Source organism: Geotrypetes seraphini, chromosome 1 (genome assembly GCF_902459505.1).
Source record: "Geotrypetes seraphini chromosome 1, aGeoSer1.1, whole genome shotgun sequence".
In the NCBI taxonomy this organism is placed as follows: domain Eukaryota; kingdom Metazoa; phylum Chordata; class Amphibia; order Gymnophiona; family Dermophiidae; genus Geotrypetes; species Geotrypetes seraphini.
The window spans coordinates 232,169,599-232,196,279 of record NC_047084.1 but is presented as its reverse complement, the minus strand read 5'-3'; positions in this window follow the sequence as shown (position 1 = coordinate 232,196,279).

Below are 26,681 nucleotides of genomic sequence, written 5' to 3'. Positions count from 1 at the left end.
GATGGTTTCATATGCAGACTTTGAACTTGTTGAAAAACAAATGCAAAGCCTATAGATCCTGACATATGGTGCAGCTAGTCCCTTCATTTTCAAAGGAAAATCTTGTGCAAGGTGTCTTTTTCAAAACCAGCTTGCATGCCTTCAGGTACTCTCATGAGACCAGCTCCATGAGGGGGTTTCAAAATTAACCCTCTAATGAAATAAGTTCAACATAAGATTCAAAACTACTACTTAAATGAAGCAACAGTATTTTATACATTTCTTAATGCTGCAGTAACCATATAAATGTAGGCACCTACACTTAGGGGGCCTTTTACTAAGGCGCTAGCCATTTTCGTGCACACTAAATGCTAACATGTCCATTATATTCTATGGATGCGTTAGTGTTTAGAGCACGCTAAAACGGCTAGCGCGCCTTAGTTAAAGAGAGGGTTAGTTAGGCACCGGTATAGTAGGCCAGAGTTTTCCTGTCTTAACATACTGGCGCCTAACACAGATGTCTACCGATGCCTACCTTATACCATGCTTAACTCTGCCCATATCCATGCGTACTTTGGTGTGGGCATTGCTAGGCGCCATGTGGCTATCCATACACAACAAATTTTTTTCTTTATTTTTTAAATTTGGTTTTAATTGTGTTTTCAATTAAAGTGCCAATTAACCTTTTTTTTTCAAGTTGATAGGTAGCATTTTTAGAATTACCCCTGAGAGGACCAAGAATCCAATAACTTCCCATAACAACAAATTACTTTTCATCATGACGGGAGTCGCTATACAACTTATTCTGAAAAAACTAGAAAAATTGGGATAGATTAAACTATAGTTTTTGGTGGGAATCCTTGTGCCAAACTTATAAATTTGAACATATGAGAGCAATACAATTGGGACATTATAAAAAATTTAAGGATGTTTTGGACCCATTGATAAAGTTTTGTAAAGATTGATTATTGGATTTAGCCCTTTGATTATATGCATCCAGGATGGCTGGGTGGGAGGGGGGCGGGTATGTAATTAATTTGTTATTGGATTGCCAGGTTGTTTATCTTGTTCATTTGCATTATATTAAATGTTTTTACACTTTTTTAGGAAGGATGGGTGTGGATGGGGAGGGGGTTATGTATTCATTGTATCATTAGAAGGAAATGAGTGCTGTCTATTGAGCTAATTGATTGATAATATGTTGCACTTTATGCTGGTTTTAAAATGAATAAAGATTAAAAAAAAAAAAAAAAAGAATTACCCCTGAGATGCTCAGCCTGAACCCATAAATATACTAGGAGATGCTGAAAAGTTCCCAGCCCAACCAACCAACTTCCTAAATTGTGAACATTATTTTGCCGCTGTAGCTAAAAAGAGCATCTTATTTCATTAAGTGCCAATTTGCAGAAACAAAATTCTATGTTTTGACATTGTTTCAGATCATTGATTGAACCATATCCACGTCATTCTCTTCTTGGTTGGGCTAAGAACTTTCCAGCACCCCTTCATAGGGTAGGTAATGTCAATGTAGGGTAGCCTTGCACCCGTGTTAATGGCGTTTGAAAATTGCTGACATAGCTTTGAGGAAGCCCTTGGTATGTAATATTATTAACCAGTCCCTGAAAAGTATGTTTCCCTGACCAGCACAGCTGAATGATTTTACTCTGAATGTCCTTGGATGTTTGCAGGGGAAAACCAATTCCAAACTGACTCATCTTGTCCCTGGATCAGAAAGCAAGTCTAATATCATTTAAGCCAAACATTCAGTCACAAGACATTGGGCCTCTTCTATCAAACTGCGCTAGCAGTTTTTAGCGCGGTGAGCCGCGCTAAATGGCCCGCGCTGCTCCCTGACACTCATAAAGTTCCTATGAGCGTCGGGAGCATCGTGGGCCTTTCAGTGTGGCTCTCTGCGCTAAAAACTGCTATCACAGTTTGATAGAAGAGGCCCATTGTGATTTTTTTTAGATTTTTACTAATTCATTTGTTTGAGCTTTGTAAGGTTGGATGCATGAAGTATTTTCCCCTTAGATACAAAATGAGAGAGAAAAAAAAAGCAAGCTTTAATGAACCAAACTGAAAATGGGAGAAACCACTTCGTACATCTGCTCCTTAATCTTTTTTAAACTATCAGCACATTGATTTCTGTAGATGTTTTATGACTCATATTGGGACAGTCAAAGGTTATTAAAAAACACTACAGAGAAATCAATGTGCTAAAAGTTAAAGGAGAGAAAAGTATATTAGATTTAAAAAATATGAATCACAAAGCTTTCATAAACATACAACGCACCCCCCTTCCCGATCAATGTGTTTTCATCTTTTCAAATATGTTTTGTTAAATTACCTACTACACTGCACTAATGATTACATTCTGCTTACTGTGTGTCTGCCTTGCCAATAAGTGAACAGCTTTTGAAAGAAGGCCAGACATTAAGCACCTGATAAAAAATAGATAAGTGTGTTTAATTCCTGGGAATTAATGATCACTTTGAGCATTGAAAGCTGTATTTGTCCCCTGCTCTGACATATGGGGATATCTTCTGGCACTTAGGGAAGGGTAAACTGATGTCTAAGAAGAAAGGTGAATAAGAGATAGGAACAGAATTCTCTGCTGTGGAAAAGAATATTTGTTATTACAGTGTCTAAGTGAAATGCATGGCCAAATTCAAGGTTTGAGCAAAAGTAGAAGTTTGAAAACTGCAAATAACTTCCAAGAGTTTGCTTGTGTAGCGTTGAAATAGACTAGAACATTATTTCCCCAAAGATTTTTTTTTTTTTTGCAATTGTTATGAAGGGGGAGAAAATTGACAGTAAAAGCAATGGCCTTGAGATTGATTTGCTATAAACATGTGTATATAAGTAGGATGATCATTGTTGTAGTAACATAAGTAGGATGATTATGGCATAATCATGCTGCTATTGATAACTCTATATTGTGACACCAATACAGAGCTCCATGTATTTCAGTATAGGGCCCATGAATTGTAACACCTCACAGAAGCTCTTTATATCTCTGTTTGGTAACATCTCTACAGAAGCTCATGCAGCGTAACACCTTTGCAGAAGCCCAAGTAAGCCGCTCTGAATTGACTCCCCAGTCATTAGTAACAGTATAAAAAACTCTCAATAAACAAACACACATAAACTGAAAATCTGGGGATAAGAATCTAAGGCAATAACAGTTGCCATACTAGGAGAGAGCAAAGGTCCATCAACCACAGTATCCAGGTGACAAGTATCTGGCAAGATCTCAAAAGAGTAAAACAAAGTTTATGCTGCTTGTCCTAGAAATAAGCAGTGGATTTTCCAAAGTCCATATTAATAATAGCAAATGGACTTTTAGAGAAACCGTAAAACAAAAAGTGGAGGTGATGAGCTGGATCAACCAAGTTTATTATAACACATGAACCAGTTAATAAAAACCAAATCCAGCTGGTAGGTTGTGCAGTCAATACTATATATTAATGCAATAAGCAACAGCAGTGGATGGTCCACAGTTTAGTCCAAAAGTAATAATCTGTGCTGGAATAGTAAACAGAAGTGATAAGCTGTTGCAGCAAATCCAGGGTACCAAACTGGCTGGCAAGTTATGCAGCAGTAGAATGGACATCAGTGAACAGAAACAGGAGACCCTACAGGATCTGTGTTTTGGATAATGCAAAAGCCTTCATTGGGCGTCCAACACTGAAAACATCTAGCTAAGTAAATATGGAAATGCTCAAAAAATCTCTTAAAAGTCAATCGTACAAGAATGCCAATGCTAAGCAAGCTTTTTTTTTTTGTTTGTTTTGAGGGGGAGAGGCAGAGTGGATTTTAAACTAGTTTATATAGGGAAGGCCAGGAGTTCATGTTTCACAGTGAAATATTTTCAAAGGAAATTGTCAGAACAGGGAAGTATCACAATAAATAGACTGTACGAAAAGCTGAGGTAGTAAGTAACATAGTAACATAGTAGATGACGGCAGATAAAGACCCGAATGGTCCATCCAGTCTGCCCAACCTGATTCAATTTAAATTTAAATTTAAATTTTTTTTATTTTATTTTATTTTTTTTAAATTTTTCTTCTTAGCTATTTCTGGGCAAGAATCCAAAGCTTTACCCGGTACTGTGCTTGGGTTCCAACTGCCAAAATCTCTGTTAAGACTTACTCCAGCCCATTTACACCCTCCCAGCCATTGAAGTCCTCCCCTGCCCATCCTCCACCAAACGGCCATACACAGACACAGACCGTGCAAGTCTGCCCAGTAACTGGCCTAGTTCAATATTTAATATTATTTTCTGATTCTAAATCTTCTGTGTTCATCCCACGCTTCTTTGAACTCAGTCACAGTTTTACTCTCCACCACCTCTCTCGGGAGTGCATTCCAGGCATCCACTACCCTCTCCGTAAAGTAGAATTTCCTAACATTGCCCCTGAATCTACCACCCCTCAACCTCAAATTATGTCCTCTGGTTTACCATTTTCCTTTCTCTGGAAAAGATTTTGTTCTACGTTAATACCCTTTAAGTATTTGAACGTCTGAATCATATCTCCCCTGTCTCTCCTTTCCTCTAGGGTATACATATTCAGGGCTTCCAGTCTCTCCTCATACGTCTTCTGGCGCAAGCCTCCTATCATTTTCGTCGCCCTCCTCTGGACCGCCTCAAGTCTTCTTACGTCTTTCGCCAGATACGGTCTCCAAAACTGAACACAATACTCCAAGTGGGGCCTCACTAATGACCTGTACAGGGGCATCAACACCTTCTTCCTTCTACTGACTACGCCTCTCTTTATACAGCCCAGCATCCTTCTGGCAGCAGCCACTGCCTTGTCACACTGTTTTTTCACCTTTAGATCTTCGGACACCATCACCCCAAGGTCCCTCTCCCCGTCCGTGCATATCAGCTTCTCTCCTCCCAGCATATACGGTTCCTTTCTATTATTAATCAACAAATGCATTACTCTGCATTTCTTTGCATTGAATTTTAGTTGCCAGGCATTAGACCATTCCTCTAACTTTTGCAGATCCTTTTTCATATTTTCCACTCCCTCTTCGGTGTCTACTCTGTTATAAATCTTGGTATCATCTGCAAAAAGGCACACTTTTCCTTCTAACCTTTCAGCAATGTCACTCACATACATATTGAACAGGATTGGCCCCAGCACCGAACCCTGAGGGACTCCACTAGTCACCTTTCCTTCCTTCGAGCGACTTCCATTAACCACCACCCTCTGGCATCTGTCCGACAGCCAGTTTCTGACCCAGTTCACCACTTTGGGTCCTAACTTCAGCCCTTCAAGTTTGTTCAACAGCCTCCTATGAGGAACTGTATCAAAGGCTTTGCTGAAATCCAAGTAAATTACATCTAGCATATGTCCTCGATCCAGTTCTCTGGTCACCCAATCAAAAAATTCAATCAGGTTCGTTTGGCACGATTTACCTTTTGTAAAGCCATGTTGCCTCGGATCCTGTAACCCATTAGATTCAAGGAAGTACACTATCCTTTCTTTCAGCAACACTTCCATTATTTTTCCAACAACTGAAGTGAGGCTCACCGGCCTGTAGTTTCCTGCTTCATCCCTGTGACCACTTTTATGAATAGGGACCACATCCGCTCTCCTCCAATCCCCAGGAATCACTCCCGTCTCCAGAGATTTGTTGAACAAGTCTTTAATAGGACTCGCCAGAACCTCTCTGAGCTCCCTTAGTATCCTGGGATGGATTCCGTCTGGTCCCATCGCTTTGTCCACCTTCAGTTTTTCAAGTTGCTCATAAACACCCTCCTCTGTGAACGGCGCAGAATCTACTCCATTTTCTCGTGTAACTTTGCCAGACAATCTCGGTCCTTCTCCAGGATTTTCTTCTGTGAACACAGAACAGAAGTATTTGTTTAGCACATTTGGGATTAAAATAATGATTAGAGAAATATAAACAGTTCCAAATTAGCTATATCAACTGTTAATAAGCAGGTTGAAAAATGAAAAATAGGAATCAAATGACAGAGATTTATCTGTGTCTATGCAAATACCAGAAGTTTTAAAAAATAAGCCTGGAGAGTTGGAATGTATGGCACTACAATGAAGGTATTTGCATAAAAGGCATCTTGGAGAACTAGTAGAAAGAGGATAAATAATGTGGCACTGAGATACTGACATATCAGAGCAGATCTGATTTGGTAGGGGGTAGAATTATCAAGGAGGACACAGAATCAAAGATAATGAAAGTTCAGCAGGAAACAAGCTGTTCTCTGGATTCTATATGGATAGAAATTTCATGTCTGGCAGAGAAGAGTTTAGCAGTGGGCGTATATACTCCTGCCCACCTGAGCAGGATGAAAAAACAAACTGTGAAATGCTAAGAGAGATTAGAAAGACAAAATAAAATTGTGAACAGAATAATAATGAGTGATTTCAATTACCCTGATATTGACTGTGGAAATGTCTCTCAGACTACGCTACACAGGTAGAGTTTCTAGATGCTATGCAGGACTGATGGTGACATGGGGGAATCACTTCAGATCTAGTTCTCAGTGGAACATAGGGCATGATGCAAAAGATTAAGGTGATGGGACCACATGGTACTAGTGGTCATGACAAAACTTCAGAGGAGGGACTATGCATTTGAACGTAATGCAGTAGTATTTTACTTTAAAAAGAGTGCTGATTTTGTCAGAGCAACTTTGCATGTCTAAGTTTGGGAAGAGGCAACAAATGCATTCCATAACTTGGAGCTGAGTGGGCCTAAAAAGGCCCCTTTTTGCCCCTTTAGCTGGCGATGAATAGCAGACGTTTAAATTTGCCAGGAACCCAAATTGTTTTCATGAAGAACTTACGGCCTCTTTAACAAAGCCGTGCGGCAACAGCCCTGAAGCCTTTTAAATCTCGGTGGGCTTCGGGGCCGTTAGCACAGCGCAGCTACTAGCACGGCTTTGTAAAAAAGGCCATTAGGCTATAGCTAACCTTAAATTTTTTTTTTTTTAATTATATGGGAAAGGGGGAGGTAGGAAAGGAGATAGACATATCTGACATTGTAGTAAGATGAGAATTTCTTGGTAGCTATTGGCGCAGAAACTAATTGTTTGAATTGATATTAAGTGATATTTTATTCCAAGCTGTCTGTTACTGACAGTGGCGTAGAAAGGGATGTTGGCACCTGGGGTGGTGGCACCCAGAATTGCCGTGCCATGTGCTCTCTGCTGCACTGTTTGCCCCCCACCCTCACCCCTGTGTACCTCTTGAAATGTTTGACGGCACGAGCAGCATCTTCTACCCACTGCTCACACCGGACTTGACTCCCTTCTGACATCACATACTGGTCCCATGACCAGGAAGTGATATCATCATAAGGGAGCCGAGGTCAGCATGAGCAGCGAGTGAAAGATGTTCATGCTGGCAAACGTTTAAAGATGCAAAGAGGAGGAGAGGCACCAGTGTTCAGGATGGTTCCCCCCCTTACTATGTCACTGGTTACTACTACTAATATTAATTATTTCTATAACGCTACCGGATGCATGCAGCCCTGTACAGAGTCACAAAGAGTAAGAAAACAGTCCCTGCTCGAAAAAGCTTACAATCTAAACAGGCAAGACAGACAAACAGGCAGTGGCGTACCTAGCATATGTGGCACCCGGGGCTCATCATTTTTTGACACCTCACCCCCTCCACCTGTATGAAAAACATGATTTTTAGTAACAATCCACACATCACACAAGACTGTACCGAGGAAAAGGCATCAGCTTAGATACTGTAGTGTGCAGTACATCAATACACCCATTGTAAAACTAAACAAGCCAGACTAATACAGATCAATCCTGCAGTCAATCCTAACAGAAAACCATGTCTTTCAAACACACAGACCACAAAAAACACCTTTGCCTAGTATGGAATATGTAATCACAAACTAACCCCTCCCCCTTTTACAAAGCTGTAGTTTGGTTTTTAGCCACGGTGGTAACTGCTCAGACGCTCATAGAATTCTGAGCATCAGAGCTGCTACCACCATGGCTGGCACTAAAAAACGCTCCACAATTTTGTAAAAGGGGGGATGAAATAGAAATGCATAGCCAAAGGTTAAATTGAACCAGCAAGAAACTGGACTCTGAATACAATGCAACACCACAGAAATAGTGACACATGTCTCCTAAAGCAATAAATAAATAAATAAATATAAATGTTTTTTTCTACTTTTTTCTTCTCTGGTTTCTGCTTTCCTAATCTTCTTGTTACTCTCTTCCTTCCATCCACTGTCTGCCGTCTCTCTGCCCCTATATGGCATCTTCTCTCCTTCTATGCCCCTTCCAGAAACTGTATGCCTCCCCCTTCCATCTCTCCTTTCACCCCCATTGGTCTGGCATCTCTCTCCTCTTCTTCCCTCTCCTACACCTCTCCTCTGCAATCCCTTTCCCTTTTTCCCCTCATTTTCCTTTTCAATTTATTTTCTGCATCTGTCTAGATTACATTCTTACTACCCTGTCATCAATTTCCTTTTTTCCTTTTTACCTACAGCTTGCCACCTCTTTCCCTCACCCCGCCAGTATTTCACTAACTCAATCCTTTTCCCCCCACCATGTGCCCTCCTTTTATTTATCCACTCCTTCTATCATGAGCCCTCTTTCTCTACCCCTTCCATCTAGTGCTTTCTCCTCTCTCTGTCCACTTCCTTCCAGCATCTGCTTCCCTCTTTCTCTGTTCCCCATTTCCTTCCTACATCTGCTCCCTTATCTCTCCCATCTGCACATCCATCCAGCATAGGCTCTCCTCTACCCTCCCCACTACCATCCAATGTCTTCCCTTTCTCTCTCCAGCCACCCCTCTTCAATTAGCATCTACCCCTTTTCTCTCCCTTCCCCCCACTTCCATTAGCATCTGTTCCCTTTCTTTCCCTCGAATCCAATTCCATCCAGTATTCTTCCCCCTTATGGCTCTCTCCCCTTTCCATGCACACCAATTCCATCAGTATCACCCTTCCATACCACCCTGCCCCCTTTCTCTCCCTCCATCACTCTTCCATACCAGCAGTCCTGCTCCCTTCTCTCCCTTCATGCAGCAATGTCCCACGATGACTATATCTGCCGGCTCTGCTCCGGAAGAAGTAAGTTACGTCAGAGGGGGTGGATCCAGTAGATGCAGGGAGTTGCAGCAAGGTTCCCCAATGACAGCGTCTGCCGGGTCCACCCCATCCGACGTAACTTACTTCTTCCGGAGTAGAGCCAGCAGACGTAGTTATCGTGGTACCTTCCTGCACCTCAGCGTGGCTGCCGACTCTGCTCCAGAGCACGTAAGTTGGAGGGGGTGCACTGGCAGCCACGCTGAGGTGCAGGTCCTGTTGCACAGTAGGGCAAGACATTCTAGACCTATACCTGGCCGGCTGTGCACTCCCTTAGGGCGTGCACCCGGGGTGATCCGCTCCCCCCTTGGTACGCCACTGCAAACAGGATGTCATGGATACAGTTAAGGTGAACAGTTAATCAGCTGGCTGGGTTGGAGGGCAGAGGAGTAGTGTTAAGGATTGAAAGCTATATCAAAAGGTGGTCTTTCAGTTACTGATACGTATATCTCTTTGAAGGTTGAAAATTTACATGGTTCTCTTTTATATGGTATGGTGTGACCTCAACTTGAGAATAATTCTCAGTTCTGGTCACTGTATCTCAAAAAAGATGGTGAAGGGCATTTTCAATGTAACATATAAATACAAGTGTAAGAATTTTGGAAAAATGTTCAAATGTCCAACTGAGAAAAATGGCCAGTTTCAAACCTGATTTTTTTATTTTTTTTTCAAAAATGGCCATTTCCTAGATGTCTCTCTTTTCAGTGCATCTTATCTTTTCAATCCATTTTTGGAAAAAAAAAAAAAGTCCAAATGAAAAATATACACAAAAGCAACCATTGGGACATAGGAGAGGCCAGCATTCTTAGCAGACTGTCCACACAGATATCCCAGTAGAAACGTGTGGCACCCTAGGGAGCATTACAGTGACCATCACTTAAAATGACCCAGGTACAAATCTCACCATAATCCTTTTACTTTGTATGATGAGCCCTCCAATTCATCCAAAATTCATCCAACACTACCCCAATAGCCCTTATGCCTGCAGGTGCCACCTATATATCAGTACAGTAGATTTTGAGTGGGTTTTGGAGGGCTCACACTTTTTAATAATAATAATAACAACTTTGTTTTTGTATACCGCAATACCACAAAACAGTTCAGAGCGGTTTACAGGAGAAGAGACTGTACATTTACAGCGAAGATGCAGAGTCTGATTTTTACCACAAGTGTACTAGTTTGAATGGGAAATGGGGTGGGTCCCCAACTGTAGTCCACTGCACTGACCACTAGGCTATTCTAGAGACCTGCTTGTTGCTTTAATAAGACTGGCAACAATATCTGAAGCTGTCATACAGGCTAATATGTATTGCTTCATTTATATATCTGGGGGCTGGGAGAGGGTTAGTGACCAATGAATGAGTAAGGGGGGATATGTCTTCAAGCTTCTGATGGGCGTCTGGTCAGTTTGGCAACTTTTCTGGCAGATCTAGCCTCAGACGTTCAACTTTTGCCCTGAATATTTTCTGCAATGTTCTATTACAGCAGAAAAATGTCCAAATTAATAAGTCCTTTCTAAGCCCTTACAAAACACAACTTCAACACACCCCCTTGAGGTTTACATGCACTACAGAAAAACAGCACAAAAACATCTAAAAATGTGTTTCAAAAGTAGCAATTTGGAAGTTTTAGCAAACAAAACATCCAAATACCACTTTATGGCCTCCTTTTAAGAAACTGCGATAGCAGTTTCTAATGCGGGGAGACACGCTGAATGGCCCTCACTGCTCGTGATGCTCATTGAGTTCCTATGAGCATCGGAAGCAGAGCGGGCCATTCAGCGTGGCTCCCCATGCTAGAAACTGCTATGTCCTTTTTGGATGTTTTTCTCATTTGAATATGAGTCCTATAGAAAATAGAAAAGGTTCAAAGAAGAGAAACAAAAATGCTAAAGGGGTTGAAATTTATTTCATATCAGGAAAGGCTAAAGAGGTCAAGGCATTTGAGCTTGGAAAAGAGACAGCGGAGAGGGGACATAATTGTGGTCTACAAAATCCTACAAAGACCAAGGGACACTCAAATTACATGGAAATATTTTTAAAACAAATATGAGAAAGTATTTTTTCACTAAAAGAATGGTTAAGCTCTGTAACTCATTGCCAAAATATGTGGTGACAGCAATTAGCATAGATGGGTTCAAAAATAGTTTGGACAAGTTCCTGGAGGAAAAGTCTATAGTCTGCTATTGAGACAGACATGGGGAAGCCACTGCTTGCCCTGGGATCAGTAGCATATAATGTTGCTACTATTTGGGTTTTTGCTAGGTATTTGTGACCTGGATTGGCCACTGTTGGAAACAGAATACTGGGTTAGATGGACCATTGGTCTGACCCAGTATGGATATTCATATGTTCTTATGTTTAATTTGGGGCAAAGTTTTTCATAGAAATAGAGACAATTTTATAACAGCACTTACGTATAATTAGGCTCTCAGAGAGCAACTGGTAAGAATTTGTTCTATAAGCTCAATTATAGAATTACGAATATTAAAATCTAAGTATTGCATCTAAAGAAAATGGGGGCATGGGGTTTCCGGACTTCTTCCTTTACCATATTGCCTCACTCCTGCGCTATAGCATTTTGTGGACTCAAGACCCTTCCTTGCTTTTGAACTCAGCTGCTTGGCTTCGTATTGAACAGCATATTGTACGTCCCATCCCCCTTTCTAGTCTACCTTTCCTTTCTGCTTCCTCTTTGCCTTCTAAATCTAATGTCATTGGGGCTACTCTTCAGGCGATCTATCATTTTGATCGTATTTCCGGATCTGACAGACGGCTTACAACCTCTTTGCCTCTTTGGTATAACTCCTCCTTTCGCATTGATGATCGCCCCTTTAGTTGGCGTACATGGATGGAAAGAGGGGTGTGGACTTTGAATCAAGCCATGGATAATGGAAAACTCCTCACCTTTTCTCAAATTATGGATAAATTTGCTCTCCCACCAGCAGAATGTTTTCACTGGATTCAGTTCTCCCATTGCTTATCGAAGTGCTCTCCCTCTATATTTTCCTTCGCTTCCACGTCTCCATTCATAACATCCACCCGACTGGGTCTAGAACTTGGTCACACCACATCCCTCTTCTATAAAGAATTGCATTCTCATTTATTTCCCAGATCCAGGAGATCCACGGAGGTCTGGTCACCTTATACTTCATGGTCGGGTTCAGATCAAGAGAGGACTAGATACTTTTGTAAAGTCGTCCGCCCGTCGGCTTCTGCTAGCCTATCTCAGTCTTTATATTTTCTTGCCTACAAGGTCTTCTGGACTCCAAATAAGATGTTCATAGCGGGACTCAGAGATTCCAATTTGTGTTGGCATTGCACTGTAGAACTAGGAGATCTTCATCATATGATTTATGATTGCCCTCTCATTAAAGAATTTTGGACTCGTATTTGGCAACTCATCAAGCGTATTCTTCCTATATCCTCTGACTTTTCGTTTGATGTCCTCATTTTCAGAGCCTTAGCGGTGCCTGATCCATTGTCCGCCAGTCAATATTCTCTTCTCAATATACTAATTGGTTTAACGATCCAAATGATTCTTCACAACTGGAAGTCTGCTGACCTACTTAATGTTGTTTTCTGGTGGAATACTGTTCTCATGATCCACTTATACGAGATGAAAGTGGCAGAATTTTCTAACAGATCTCTGTCTATATCCAAAATTTGGGAACCTATCCAACACTTTTCTCCTTAACCGTTGTCTTACCTTGTTTCTTTCATGTTTCTACTTATACTCTATTTCCCTCTCTTTCTCCCCGCAGGGGGGCTGGGATGTCCGTCCTACATTCTACATTCTACTCTCTCTACTCGATCATTCTTTTCTTTGCCTTTCTCTCTCTTTTCTCCCTTTTTTTTTTTTCTCTCCTCTCTCCTCTGTCTTTGCTTCCTCCTCAGGTTTTTTGTTGGTCCTTCTGGACCCTTCGGTCATTCCCTATGTTTCTATTTGAGATGATTTGTATGTCATTCTTTTGGAATTCTGATTGGTTCAGTTGAACCTTACAGTTCATCTGTTAATTATTGCATTTTTCTCACTTGTTTTTCTATGTGGGTTTTTTGTTGTGTTTTTGAAAACTCAATAAAAATATTTGAAATCGAAAAAAAAAAAATCTAAGCATTGCCTTACAGGGTCTGATCATGGGATGATTTTCCAAGGGCTGCATCTATCAAAGAAGGGTAGATGTGAATCACTTGTTCACTCTTTCCATTAATACTAGGACTAGGGGATTTGCGATGAAGCTACTAAGGAGTAGATTTAAAACAAACCTGAGAAAATATTTCTTCACACAATGTGTAACTAAATTCTGGAATTTGTTGCCAGAGAATGTGGTGGAATCAGTTATCTTAGTGGGGTTTAAAAAGGGTTTGAATAAATTCCTAAAAGGGAAGTCCATAGGCCGCTATTGAGATGGCTTGGGGAAATCTATTACTTATTCTTAGGATAAGCATCAAAAATATGTTTTATTACTTGGGATCTAGCTACTTGGGAACTGAGTTGGTCAATGTTGGAAACAGGAAACTGGGCTTGGCCCAATATGGCAATTCTTATATTCTTAAGGGACTAACCTTCTCTTTTACTAAGTTGTGCTAACCGATTAGAGCACACTAAATGCTAACGCGTCCATACACTAACATGCACACGTTAGCATTTAGCATGTGCTAATCGGTTAGTACACCTTAGTAAAAGAGGGCCTAAGTGTCTTCAGCAGCAGACTGAATAGCCTACTGAAGAGGGCTTTAAACTAGAATCATTGTCCACATCTATAATGCATTTGACACAGGAAACACTGTACAGGGTGAGGAAGTGGGTCATTATAGATGTGGACACTGTTTTATTTGTCCTGTTTCCTTGGATTGTCAATAATGTCTTAATCCTTCAGATAATAAAGAATATACTTTAAAGTTTTGCACGTCATGTGAAACCAGTGGGGTCATTTATGCAGATTGTCACAAAAAAATTGAACATGCTTTGGGGTGTCAAAACATCATTTGGGATTTGACCTTCAGAGGATGGGAGCAGTGTCATTAACTGTTGAGCCACAGCCACTTCCTTTGAGTTTGGGATTTCTTACCATGAGAGCTTAGGATATCCTAGCCATGGCAAGATCAAAATAAGTGTGCCTGCAAACTATACAATGCTGATGAAAAACAGCAAAGTCCACCATATATACTCTTATGAGAGCTAATAGGAAGCTGTTAAAATGAGTGAAGGTGAGGGTGGGATTTGAACTGGAGAGCTTGAGAAAATGGACAAGGTGCAACAAGGTGCTTTAACTTGGTGAGCCACAAATGGCTTTTTTTCTGTCAGGGGAGAAGTTTCCTACCTTGACAGCTTAGGATGTCCTAGCCATGTGAAGGTTAAAATAAGTTTTCCTGGAAAGGGAAATGTGCTGAAGAAAAATGGCAAAGTCCACCATGCAGTGCTGTCCAAGTCCGGTCCTCAAGATCTACTGGCAGGCAAGGTTTTCAGGATATCCACAATGAATATGCATGAGAAAGATTTGCCTGCACTGTCTTCTTGGTATGCAGATCTCTCTCATGCATATTCATTGTGGATATCCTGGAAATCTGGCCTGCCAGTAGATCTCGAGGACCGGACTTGGTCAGCCCTGATCTAGGCTATCTTATGAGATCTAATAAGAAGCTGTTAAAATTAGTGATGGTGAGATTTGAACCAGTGAACTGGAGAGAATAGAGGAGGTGCATTAACTTGCTGAGCTAGAAATGCTTTCTTTTTGGTGACTGTGATATCATTCTTAAGCAGATGATACATAGGCAGGTCAGTAAGCTATTATATGAGAGGGCCGTGAGATCAAGCTGATGTAGCTCAATGTGTTAAAATCCTGTGCTCATCTTGCAGAGGTTGTGAGTTCAACATCCAACACATCGTTTAATTGTGGCATTATACCTTGTGGGTGCACCTTGATGATCTCACAATGAAGTCAGCATTGTGCAGCTGCACACCTCTACTTGCAATGACGGAAAATGCATGTTAAGGTCTGTATCTGGTTTTTCTATTTTTAAGCTTTGAGAAATGAAGTAATGTGTGCAATATTTATATCTTTTTCATATTATTTATCTGCTTTCAAGAAAGAGATGATTGCAGCACTGTTTGGCGAGAAAAAAAGGAGTTCTTTTTAAGCAGGAAATCCAAATGTGTGTGTTTTTTATGTGCTGTAATTAGTAAATCATATTGCTCTTTGGGCAGAAAAGTACTATGTTTTGCATGCAATATGTTTGTATTGATGTGCCCTATTGATATGGTGGCTTATTAAATCAAAAATACCAAATACCCAATACAACCCGAACTCAAACTCCTAGGAGTAACGATAGACAGATGCTGCACAATGCAATCCCAAATCAACAAGACAACCCAGAAAGCTTTTCTAACTATGAGAAATCTACGTAAAATCAGAAAATTTTTCAATCCAGCACAATTCAGACTAATTACCCAATCTCTAGTCTTAGGTTTACTGGACTATTGCAACTCCCTCTATCTACCTTGTCCTGCCATGATGATAAAACAACTTCAGACCATACAAAACACCGCCCTCAGACTGATCTACTCCCTGAGAAAATATGATCACATTACAACTGCCTTCTTAGACTCTCACTGGCTACCCATACAAGCACGAATTCAATTCAAATTCTACTGCCTATTATTCAAAGCGTTAAATGGCTCTTCCCCCTCCTACCTAAACAACCGCTTAAACCAGATCTTCACCTCAAGACACAGAAGAACCCCGAACCCTTTTGCCTTCCCCCCATTCAAAGGCACACAGCACAAGAAAATGTTTGACAATCTTCTGGCAACACAAGCAGCAAAACTCAACCATTCCATCTCCAACCTGCTGATGACAACGGGCGACCTCAAAACATTCCGAAAAGAAATCAAAACCCTGCTTTTCAAAAAATTCATCCAAATATCTTAACCCCTCTTCACCTACCTCCAGATAATTCTCCCCTATAAAATCCTCCCCAAATCACCTACCAAGTAAACAGATCCCTGAAATGTATTGTAATCTTACCTAGTCCAAATGTAATCTATTTGTTTATATCACACAGTTCTGCACTGTCAATTTGCTTCCAACTTGTAAATCCCCTTGGAATCTTTCCAGCTATATCTCCTCTGTTGTTAAAAAAAAAAAAAAAGTGTATCTTCACTGGAACATGTCCAGTCAAATCTTTTGTAATCCGCCTTGAACGGCAAGGTATAGGCGGAATAGAAATCCATAATGTAATGTAATGTAATGTATTAGGAGGGGGAAAAAGAGGAAAAAACATATTCCTGAACTCTATTTAGAAAATATCATTTTGGAAGCCCAAAGCACACCTATCTTTTATCCACAGAAAGTCGCATTCAGCCAAAGCTGAAACCACACTTAGACCAGCTTCTCATTCGTCTACAAGTTCTGCAATGTATAGACGCATTCTGCCACCCAACTAGCTTCTATCTCAAGCCTATTCCTAACCACGCCCAGGTTACACCCACATCTACATACTTAGGCTCAACTTTTTGTTGAGGATGCCTACAAATATGCAGGCGCGGCTCAAAACTCGCATCTATATTCTAAGGATGCCTAGCTAGTGCCTAACTGCACCTAAGTCCCAATTAATGCTTGTTAAGATCCTTAAATCACTCATTAACCACTTAATTCAGATGCCTAAATAGCAGGTGCCACTTAGGCACCCTTAGGCACACTTTATAGAATCAGGTCCAAAATATCTAAACTCGGATTTTGACATATTGAAAATGGCCCTTCATATGACCTTTCAAGTCCAGCTTAATCTGAACTGGCCTCATAGCTGGGGGACAAATGATTTTGTCATTCTTATTATGGGTATTAATAAAGCAAATGTGGAAATGTTCAGTCTAAAAATGTAATCCAGAGGACATGAATGCTAGACTTTTACATTACTGAGGCTAGATCTGAAAGAATTTTGAGAAATTTGTAGGATTTTTTAAATTATTATTTTGCATTATTTTTTGTTTCTAGGGTTCAAACCCAGGCTGTTCCTTGCAACCCTGGGCAAGTTACATAATCCTCCCATTGTCCCAGGTAGATTAGATAGATCATGATTCCACCAGGACAGACAAGGAAAAATGCTTGAGAACCTGAATAAATTAATGTAAACCATTCTGAGCTACTTTGGAAAAACGGTATAGAAAATTTAAAAAATTAAATTCAAAATATCCAAAAACAAGCCATTTGGACATAGGTAGAGCCAACATTTATACTACACTGGCCACACAGACAAGCCAGCAGAGCAGTGGGGTACCTAAGGGGGCATTGTTGTTATCTTCACATAACTCCCTCAAAACCTCCTGTCTACCACCTGCAGGTGTCACCTATATGGCAGTATGGTAGGTTTTTGGTGGGCTCACACTTTCCACCATAAATGTAGTGGGATATGGGCCTGGGTCACCTTCTCAATGGTTCACTGCAATGCCCATCAGGCTACTCCAGACACCTGCTTGCTGCTCTACTAGGATTTCCTTTACTAGGTGCTGCTGTAATAGAGACAGGTATGAACTGTTTCTTTCACATCTTTGGGGAGTGGGAAGGAGTCATTGGCCTTGGGGGAGTGTTGGGGAGTCATGAATTAATCCCTCCAGTGGTCATATAGTCAGTTTGGTATCTTTGTGGCACTTAGGTGCTTTTAAAACAGGTCTAGCTTGGAACATCTAAATGGCATTCTGGATGTCTTGAAAGATGTCCAAGTGCTAAACACGCAGAAATCCCACCCATAAAATGCCTCCAACCCCCCCTTCCCTTGAATTTTGGATGCACTGTGAACAAAAAGCCTAGCGGGATGTCTAAGAAGTCGATTTCGAAAATTGGCTCTTGGATGTTTTGACGATTAAAACATCAAAGTGCAGTTTATGCCATTTTGGGGATGTCTTTCTTTTTGGAAAATGATCCCCATAATTTTGTAACATTGATTTTTAAAGGATATTACACATATGCTTAATATTAATTAATGCAATTAAATGCAAAGACTATAACGCTAGTAGCAGTCCTCTATCATGGCATCTGCCAAGACAATCTATGACCATTTAAATCCATTTTAGGTGTATAATTACTTAAAATCCTTACCATCTAAAAGTTGTTCAGTAATTTATGCTAAATGAGTCAGTAGTTCTCAGTGTATCAATGTCAACATGCAATTTAAGTTAATTGGCAGTTTAGTTCAGCTAGATCAGTAGACAGGCCAAGGACATGGAAACTTAATTCCCTTATCAAATCAAGAAGTGGTCCCTTCAGACAGCAGCAGAAGTGCACCAGCAAAGTTACAAGTTTCTCATACAATGAAATATTTCACATATGATGATTTTTAAAAGACTCAAGTCTCCTATAAATATTATACAACTCAACATATTCCTTAAGCCCAGATTTAGCTAACTACAATGAAAATTTCAAAGGTTTTGCATTTAATATTTAAGTCCAACATATTTAAGTACAAATGTTGTAATGCATTTATTTGTTTTAATGGAAACCGCTGCAAAGCCTTCTAGGCCATGTGGTAGTATATCAAAGGTCAACAAAGTATAAAGATAAAGTAAAATGGGCAACTTTCAGAACAAGATTGGTACTCTCAAAATTCAGGGGCACTTTAATAGCAGAATTTGTCCCAGTTTTCAAGGGATAATGTTGCACATATTTTACATTAGAAGAATTTCCGTGGGAATAAAGAAAGTGATTGCATAGATTTGCACTTGGTTTTTTGTTGTTTTTTTCTCTGCCGATGCTCCTTCCTTTTGCATTATTTAGATTCAAACAGTTTTTATTAATGCAAACATCATCAAATACAACATCAAAGAACATCAATAATGCATCAACTATTATAATATAATATATATAATAAAAGACAAATTCCAATTTCAATAAACCCCTACTTTATCTATATGTGTTTGAACCTTTACCGTCCCTCTCCACACCCACCCCTCCCCACCCAATAGTACTCTCTTCCCAATGATACTCTCTTCATTTAACTAAATAAAAGCCTTTTGCATTGTTTAAAAGTCCAAAGCACAACGTTTTGCATTCCCTACCCTAATGACCTCAATAGGAATGCTTCAAATCAATGATGTTATAAGTATCATTTTGAAGGTAATTTTATAAAATAATTTTCAAGCACCTGTGACCACATATAAATGTAAATGACATCATAATGTGATAACTGGCATAGACATATGGGGTAAATTTGAGCAGCACATAGATGGAGTTTGCAAGAACACACATAGGGTACATTGAAATGGTACATACCGCATATCAGTTAGGCATCACTTATAGATTCAAGCCTAGTGGTACCTAAATTAGGGCCCTTTTTTACTAAGGTGCACTAAGCGTTTTAGCGCATGTTTAGCGCTTGCTAAATCAATGCATGCGCTAACCGCTAACACAGGGGTGTCCAATGTCGGTCCTCGAGGGCCGCAATCCAGTCGGGTTTTCAGGATTTCCCCAATGAATATGCATGAGATCTATTTGCATGCACTGCTTTCAATGCATATTCATTGGGGAAATCCTGAAAACCTGACTGGAATGCGGCCCTCGAGGACCGACATTGGACACCCCTGCGCTAACATGTCCATAGGATAACATGCACGCATTAGCGTTTAGCTAAAAAGCATAGCGCACCTTAGTAAAAGAGGGGGTAAGTTAGGCACCAGTATATTAGATCAGAGTTTTCTTGGCTTAAAATATTATTTATTTCTTTTAAAAATTTGTATACTAAATAATAATTATATGGTTTTTATAAAAACATACATAATAATTGGACATTACATACATGTTTGATGAAAAGAAAAAAAAACAAAACCCAAACACTTTGCTCTTAAAAGCTACTTCATACACATCAAAATATCCATCACATAAAACATTTGCAGGTATTTGAGTTTCCAAATTATCTCATCACATGATAGTGTTCACAAATAGTCTAGTTTCCAACAATTTCTTAAAACCTAGTCTAACTGCACATAAGCGCAGAGCTCCTGGCAAAGCATCCCAAAGCTCCTCACCTCCTACTGACAACCAATCCTGGAGTGAGAAATTATCATCATACTACCCAAACACAATTTCATGCTATTTTCCAACCTCAAACACCTTCTGGGATGATAAATTTCAAAAAATCCTTGCAAAATGACAGGAGATATGTGTTACAGTACCTGAGGTACTATCAACATAATTTTATAATGTACTCTTTGTTGGATCGGCAGCCAATGTAACTGCTTTAGAATTGGTGTTATGTGCACCGTTCTGGGCGTACCAGTAATTAACCTTGCCACAGAATTAATAAGCAGCTACAACACCCTCATCGCCTACCGGTGCCTAACTTAATCCACCCTAGACTTTGCCCCCCTAACCATGCCTAATTTTCAGGTAGGTACCGGGAGATGCCTACTGAGTTAGGTGCCTACCCCAAAATTATTTTATTAATTGTTTTCAATGGTGCTGTTCAATTAACCATGCTTATTGACTCATTACAAAATTAAGTTAGGCATGTGCTGGTTTAGACATTTAACATCAGGTATTTTATATAGAATCATGGCCATAGAGCCTGAATCTACATACAGTGCCCCAAAAAATCAGCACTGACTAGAATGGTGCTTAGCATGTTTTTACAGGGTCTGTGTATGTTTTATAGAATTGTGCTTAGTGCCTGTGTGCATTACATAACTTAGGCATGACCATGTAGGCCAGCTAAAACTGAGACTAAATGACTGTGCCTAAACTGTGCATGGATCAGGCATATTCTATAACAATGCATATCACTTTTAGGAATGCTCACAATCTGCCCCTAGCTATGCCCCCTTTTCAAATTCACGCACTGCAGCTGGCATACTTTTTTTAAATAGAATCGCACTGTGCAAATGTATGTGTAACTTTTAATTAGTACCAATTAGTGCCAGTTATGAGGTGTTAATTGCTAATTATCAGCAACAATTAGGCTAATTCAGACTTGGGCAACTCCGGTCCTCGAGGGCCGCAATCCAGTCAGGTTTTCAGGATTTCCCCAATGAATATATATTGAAAGCAGTGCATGTAAATAGATCTCATGCATATTCCTTGGGGAAATCCTGAAAACCCGATTGGATTTCGGCCCTTGAGGACTGGAGTTGCCCATGTCTGAGCTAATTAATCAAGTTGTGCATGCACAAGGGTGCACTGATGGGGGATAGATTATGCAACATGCAATACTGCATGGGTGCTTGAAAAATCTGGACCTGAATGTCTATGCCTGCAAAACAGATGCAATTTCTGCTGCTAAACAGATTGTGAGCCTTCCGGGACAGACAGGGAAAAATGCTTGAGTAGCAGAATAAATTCATGTAAAGTGTTCTGAGCTCCCCTGGGAGAACAGCATAGAAAATTGAATAAATAAATTATGCTAGTATTTTTAAAGACATATAGGTGCCTATGTTTCTTTATAAAAACGCCTAAGTAGGAACCTAAGTACCCTCTTAACATTAGTCTCATTGAACAACTTATCTGTATACAGGGTTGGAACTTTTCAAACAGATATAGGCACATAAATAACTATTTTCCTATGCAAATGATCTTGAAACATGCTTTATTTGGGTCTGAACTTTGAGACATTAGGATAGATTTTAAAAGTGATCTAGCTTAGAGAATGACATGGGGACCATTTACTTCGATAAACCGTGGGTCACCATAGTAAATCCGCAGGAATGGAGACATTTGCAACTGGTTTACCGCAGGAATGGGGCCAAAACCTTTCACCACCCCGCGGGAATGGGGACAAGATCTTTTACCGCCCCGTGGGAGCGGTGAAAAGTCTTACTCCTGTGGTAAAAGAAATTGCACCCGTGTCAGACTCGGCATCTTCTTCCCAGCTCCTCTTGCACCTATTTTACCTTCAGGAGCCAGCCATGCCACGATGAAAACAGAGGAACCTAAAACTAAAGCCTGAGACCAATGTGATTTGAAGAATAAAATTACCAGACAATAAAAAGATAAAAAATAAATTTATTTTATATTTTGTGATTAGAATATTTCAGATTTGAAATATGTATCCTGCTAGAGCTGGTATTAGACATAACTGGGGACCACAAAGTCCAGGCTGTGCTTCTTTAGCTTCCAGCTGGCTTAGGGCTCTCTCTCTGACCAAGAGGCAGTTGCCCTAGTTGCACTCCCCTAACATCATTCTTGCCATGTGTGACTAAAGTATTCTGTTAGCTTGATTTTTCTATGTAGCATTCTGTAGTAATTTGGTTTGTTCAGTTTTCACAATAGTGAAGGGGATATTTGTGAAAAGGAGGGGAGATGGGTTTTGTTAAACCTTGCTCTGTATTATTTGTGTTTATAAAATGACAATTGCCAGAGGAGAAGCTTCCGTCCACACATATGCGACTGTAGGCGGCACAGGCAGGCTTTGCCAGCATCAGTTTCTTTTCTAAAGCGCCGCGAAGGTAAGGGGGAGGGAGGGAGGGAGATAGATTTGGCCGGAGGGAGGGAAGGGACCGCGTGCCTTCCCTCCCTTAAGTTTCTTTATATCATGAAGTTAAGGGGAGGGAGGGAGATTCTCGGGCCGCTGAAGGGCGGTGAGGTGGCGAGAGGGAAGGGTGGATGCTGCGGGGATGGGGTGGTGAAGGGGACGGTAGGGATGTGGCGGTGAAGGGGACGGTGGTTCGGTGACGGGGCAGTGACGGGGATAGATTTATTTCCTTGTGTCATTCTCTAATCTAGCTAACTTTGATTTTAGACAGCTAAACTGTCCCCTTTGACAATCTAGCCCTCTAGAACAGCTAGATCTCATTTACCCAATCCAATCTTACAAAGATAATATTTACATACCATACCTCCTACACTACAAAGCATAGTCAAAGTCCCAATTCCCTTTAAAACACACACACAAAAAAAGTCCCTTTCAGGGCTGCCACTCTCCTATCCCCATACAAGAATGTCAAAACTCCTGCTAGCTTTACCACTTCCCAATTTCAACTCCCACAATAATACAAAAAAACCTTCTGTTCTAATGACCTCTCCATCATGATCTATTCATCCAAAACAGACACTTAATATTCCAAAAGACTCCTTTCTTTCTCTGGCAGCAAAAAAACCCCCAACACTTCAAAGTTCTCCTTCTAGCATAGCTACCAACGCAAGCTTAATGCTGCCTGATGGTATTTTCTTAAGTATTGTGAGGTACTTCTAGAGACGCCATTCTAAATTTGGCAGCCATGCTGGTTGGGCAGGGAAACAAGGGCAAGGGTTCTAGTTGGCTTTTTCATATTAAGGAAGAAAGGAGGAAGATTCTGAATGATAGTGCCCATTCTGAAGGTATTGGTTGTGTGTGTGGTCATTTCAAGATCAGATTCATTACTTTTCATCTCTTTATGCTGGGGTACATCTAAAAGACATTTGGAGACTTCAGAACATGGCTATTCGGTTAATATTCACAAATTTGATCATATTACCCTATTTTTGAAAGAAGCCTGTGGGCTTCCTAATCCTAACCATATAACCTACAAAATACTTTTATTGACTGGTATTAATGACTTTATGGTATTAATGATTTTATTGACTGGTATTAAAGTATTAATGACTGGTGAACCTTTGTATCTTGCACATTGTTTGATTCCATATACACCATCAATATCTCTTACATCAGAAAATCAAAAATGTCTTATAGCCCCATCATATTAAGAGAGAGTGAGAGCAAGAGTGAGAGATATCCAAAGGAGGCAGTCATGTTCTGTATTTATCTCTGGTTTTTGTAGGCTAAAAGCACCTAGTGGTGATGTCATAGCTGCCAAGACTGCAGGGACTCAGATGGAACAGATTCACTGCTTCCTACTGCACTCCAGGGCCGGGTCTCACTGCCTCCATTCCTTCCATATCAAACTATTATTTTCTGAGAAACAGATGCAAAAATATATTGCCTTTGGATTGAGTCAATTATGATATATCCATATTGCTTTCTATGCCAAAAACATGACTTCTTCTTTATAAAAGAAAAAGGAGTTTAAAAAAAAACTATTGAAAATCCAATTTCTATCCAGATATATTTTCTCATGTACTTCCTCAGATGTTCCGAGCTCCTTAGTAACATTTAAAGCAAAAGCTGCTATTTTTATTTGAGATCCAATACAACAGAGCACATAGAAAACTTTGAAAGTAAAAATAAATATGAATTTTTGGGATATGAAGCATCTTAGTCTTAAAAGACTCAAAAATAAAAATATGTGGAGCTTTACTGAAGGTCATTTTTCTAAGTGATTTATACACACACACCAAGCTTTATTTAGGGGTGGAAAGCCTCGGTCCTTGAGGGCCACAATCCAGTCAGGCTTTCAGAATTTCCCCAACAAATATGTATGAGATCTATTTGCATGCACTGCCTCCACTGTATGCAAATAGATCTCATGCATATTCATTGGGAAAATCTTAAAAACAAAACTGGATTTCAGCCCTCGTTGTCCACACCTCATCTAATAATGCTTATTTTCAGAATCACAACTTGGATAAATTCATTTTGCTAACTGGAGTATGGTGAACCATCTGTTGGGGCAAGCACACTGGGTTTTTTTGTCAATATTACTTGGTGAAATATTATGTGAACCCTATTGCCTTTGCCAGGCCCCAAACATAGCCTCTGTTATCCCATACATAAGTAACTCTCCTACCAATGCTCATACTGCACTGCCAGCACATACAAGGGCACTAATGGAAAGGTCTCACATTGACTGGTCATTTTCTAAAGGACTTCTGTAACTGTATACATCCCAACCTGGATGTGTCAATTCTAAGTACTATCTAAATTAGGGTTTGATATCTGTACTTTTCCCAATCCAAAGCTTTGGTCACCCAAATACAGACATTTGATAAGATTCCTCCAACAAGATCTATTTTTCATAAATCATGCTCTCAGCCTGTAATCTACTGGATTCTAGAAACTGTATTATCCTCTATTTCAAGTGATTCTAGTAATTTAATCATCACCAAAGTGAGACTAAATGGTTTGTAGCTCATAAACTCCTCCTTATTTCAGGTTTTGTGAAGAGAAACCACATCTTTCTGTGTCTTTTCTTTGGGATCACTTATGATTCTGAAGACCTGTTAAAACTCTAATGAATCACAGAAAATAGCTCTAAATGGTTGCCCAACAGAAAAGTAGAAGAGATAAAGTCAGGAAGGACAAGCATAGGCCACAACTTAGTCAGGTTTACAATGAATATGCATGACATTGATTTGCATGTAGAAGGGGGTGCTGAAAAGTTCTCAGCCCAATCAACCAACTTCCTAAATTCTGAGCATTATTTTGCCACTGTAGCTGAAAAGAGTGTTATCTTATTTCATTAAGTGCCAATTTGATTCTTTTTTTCTTTAATATTTACACTTACACCTGCTGAAAAACTTGGTGTAAATTCTGGCACTCACGTTAGGTGTGCTGGTATCTTATTCTATAGGTATGCACGTGGAGGGGCATAATTAAAAAAAAAGTCTAAGTCCCCTTTTGGCCTAAGGCCATAGGCGCCCAAAGTAGGCAGCAGGGAAATGTCCATTCTCAAGAAAAATGTCCAAAATGTTTCTGGTTTTTTTCGAGAATGGCCTACCTTTATGTTCAGGCGGTTAATCACCCAGATCACTACATCTACCTTTAAGCCTTTTCTAGATAAAAAATATTGCTCAAGTCTCAAACAAGATGTTTTAGGCATGGGAGGGACCAGTCCTTCGCCTAAAACCACGATTCTCTAACCGGTGTCTGTCATAAGTGCCGGATAGAGAATCGTGGAACCGTACCTCCCCTCCCCCCAACAATCGACGCAGGAGAGATGCCCAGTCCCTCCTACCCGGCACTTGCTGTAACCCCCCCTGCAATGATCGCGGCAGAAGAGATGTCAAATCTCTCCTGCTGACACCCATCATGAACCCTCCCCCCAACGATCACAGCAGTATAGATGCCCAATCTCTCCTGCCGACTCTCTCCACAAACTCCTCCCCAATGATCGTGGCAGAAAAGATGGCCAATCTCCTGCTGACACCTGTGAACCCCCCCAAAAAAATGTTCGCCAGCAGGAGGAATGCCCAGTCCCTCCTGCCGACACCCCCACCCCCCAAACGTTCACCTCTGGACCCCCCAAAGGTTCACCCCCACCCAGAGACCACTCCACCCAACCAGGATCTCCCCTAACCTGGTTTAGTTGGACAGCCAGACAGCTCCTGCTTTCTTCCGGGTGGCTGGCTTGCCTTCGCTGGAATGGTGGGCCTACCCCCTCCTGGTGCATCTTGGGATGCACTGGGGAGGGGCCTAAGGGCCTGATTGGCCCAGGTGCTTAAGGCCCCTCCTGTAGGAGGGTCCTTAGGTACCTGGGCTAACCAGAATCTTAGGCTTAGCTTCCAGTGCATTCTGGGATGCACTGGGAGTGGCCTGAAATTCCAATTGGTGAGATCCTTTAGGCCAACGGCCAACCCCCATAGGCCTTTCCAAAGAAGCAGCTGCAGCTGTCCAGTAGAAGAAATGCTGTAAACATGCTGCTTGCGGCCAGCCCCACCAGGGTCTTTCTTCTCCTGGGTCTGAAGTGACGCGGCAGAGAAAAGGCTTTGCTGGGGCTGGCTGCAAGCATTTATCATTGCATTCATTTTTGGT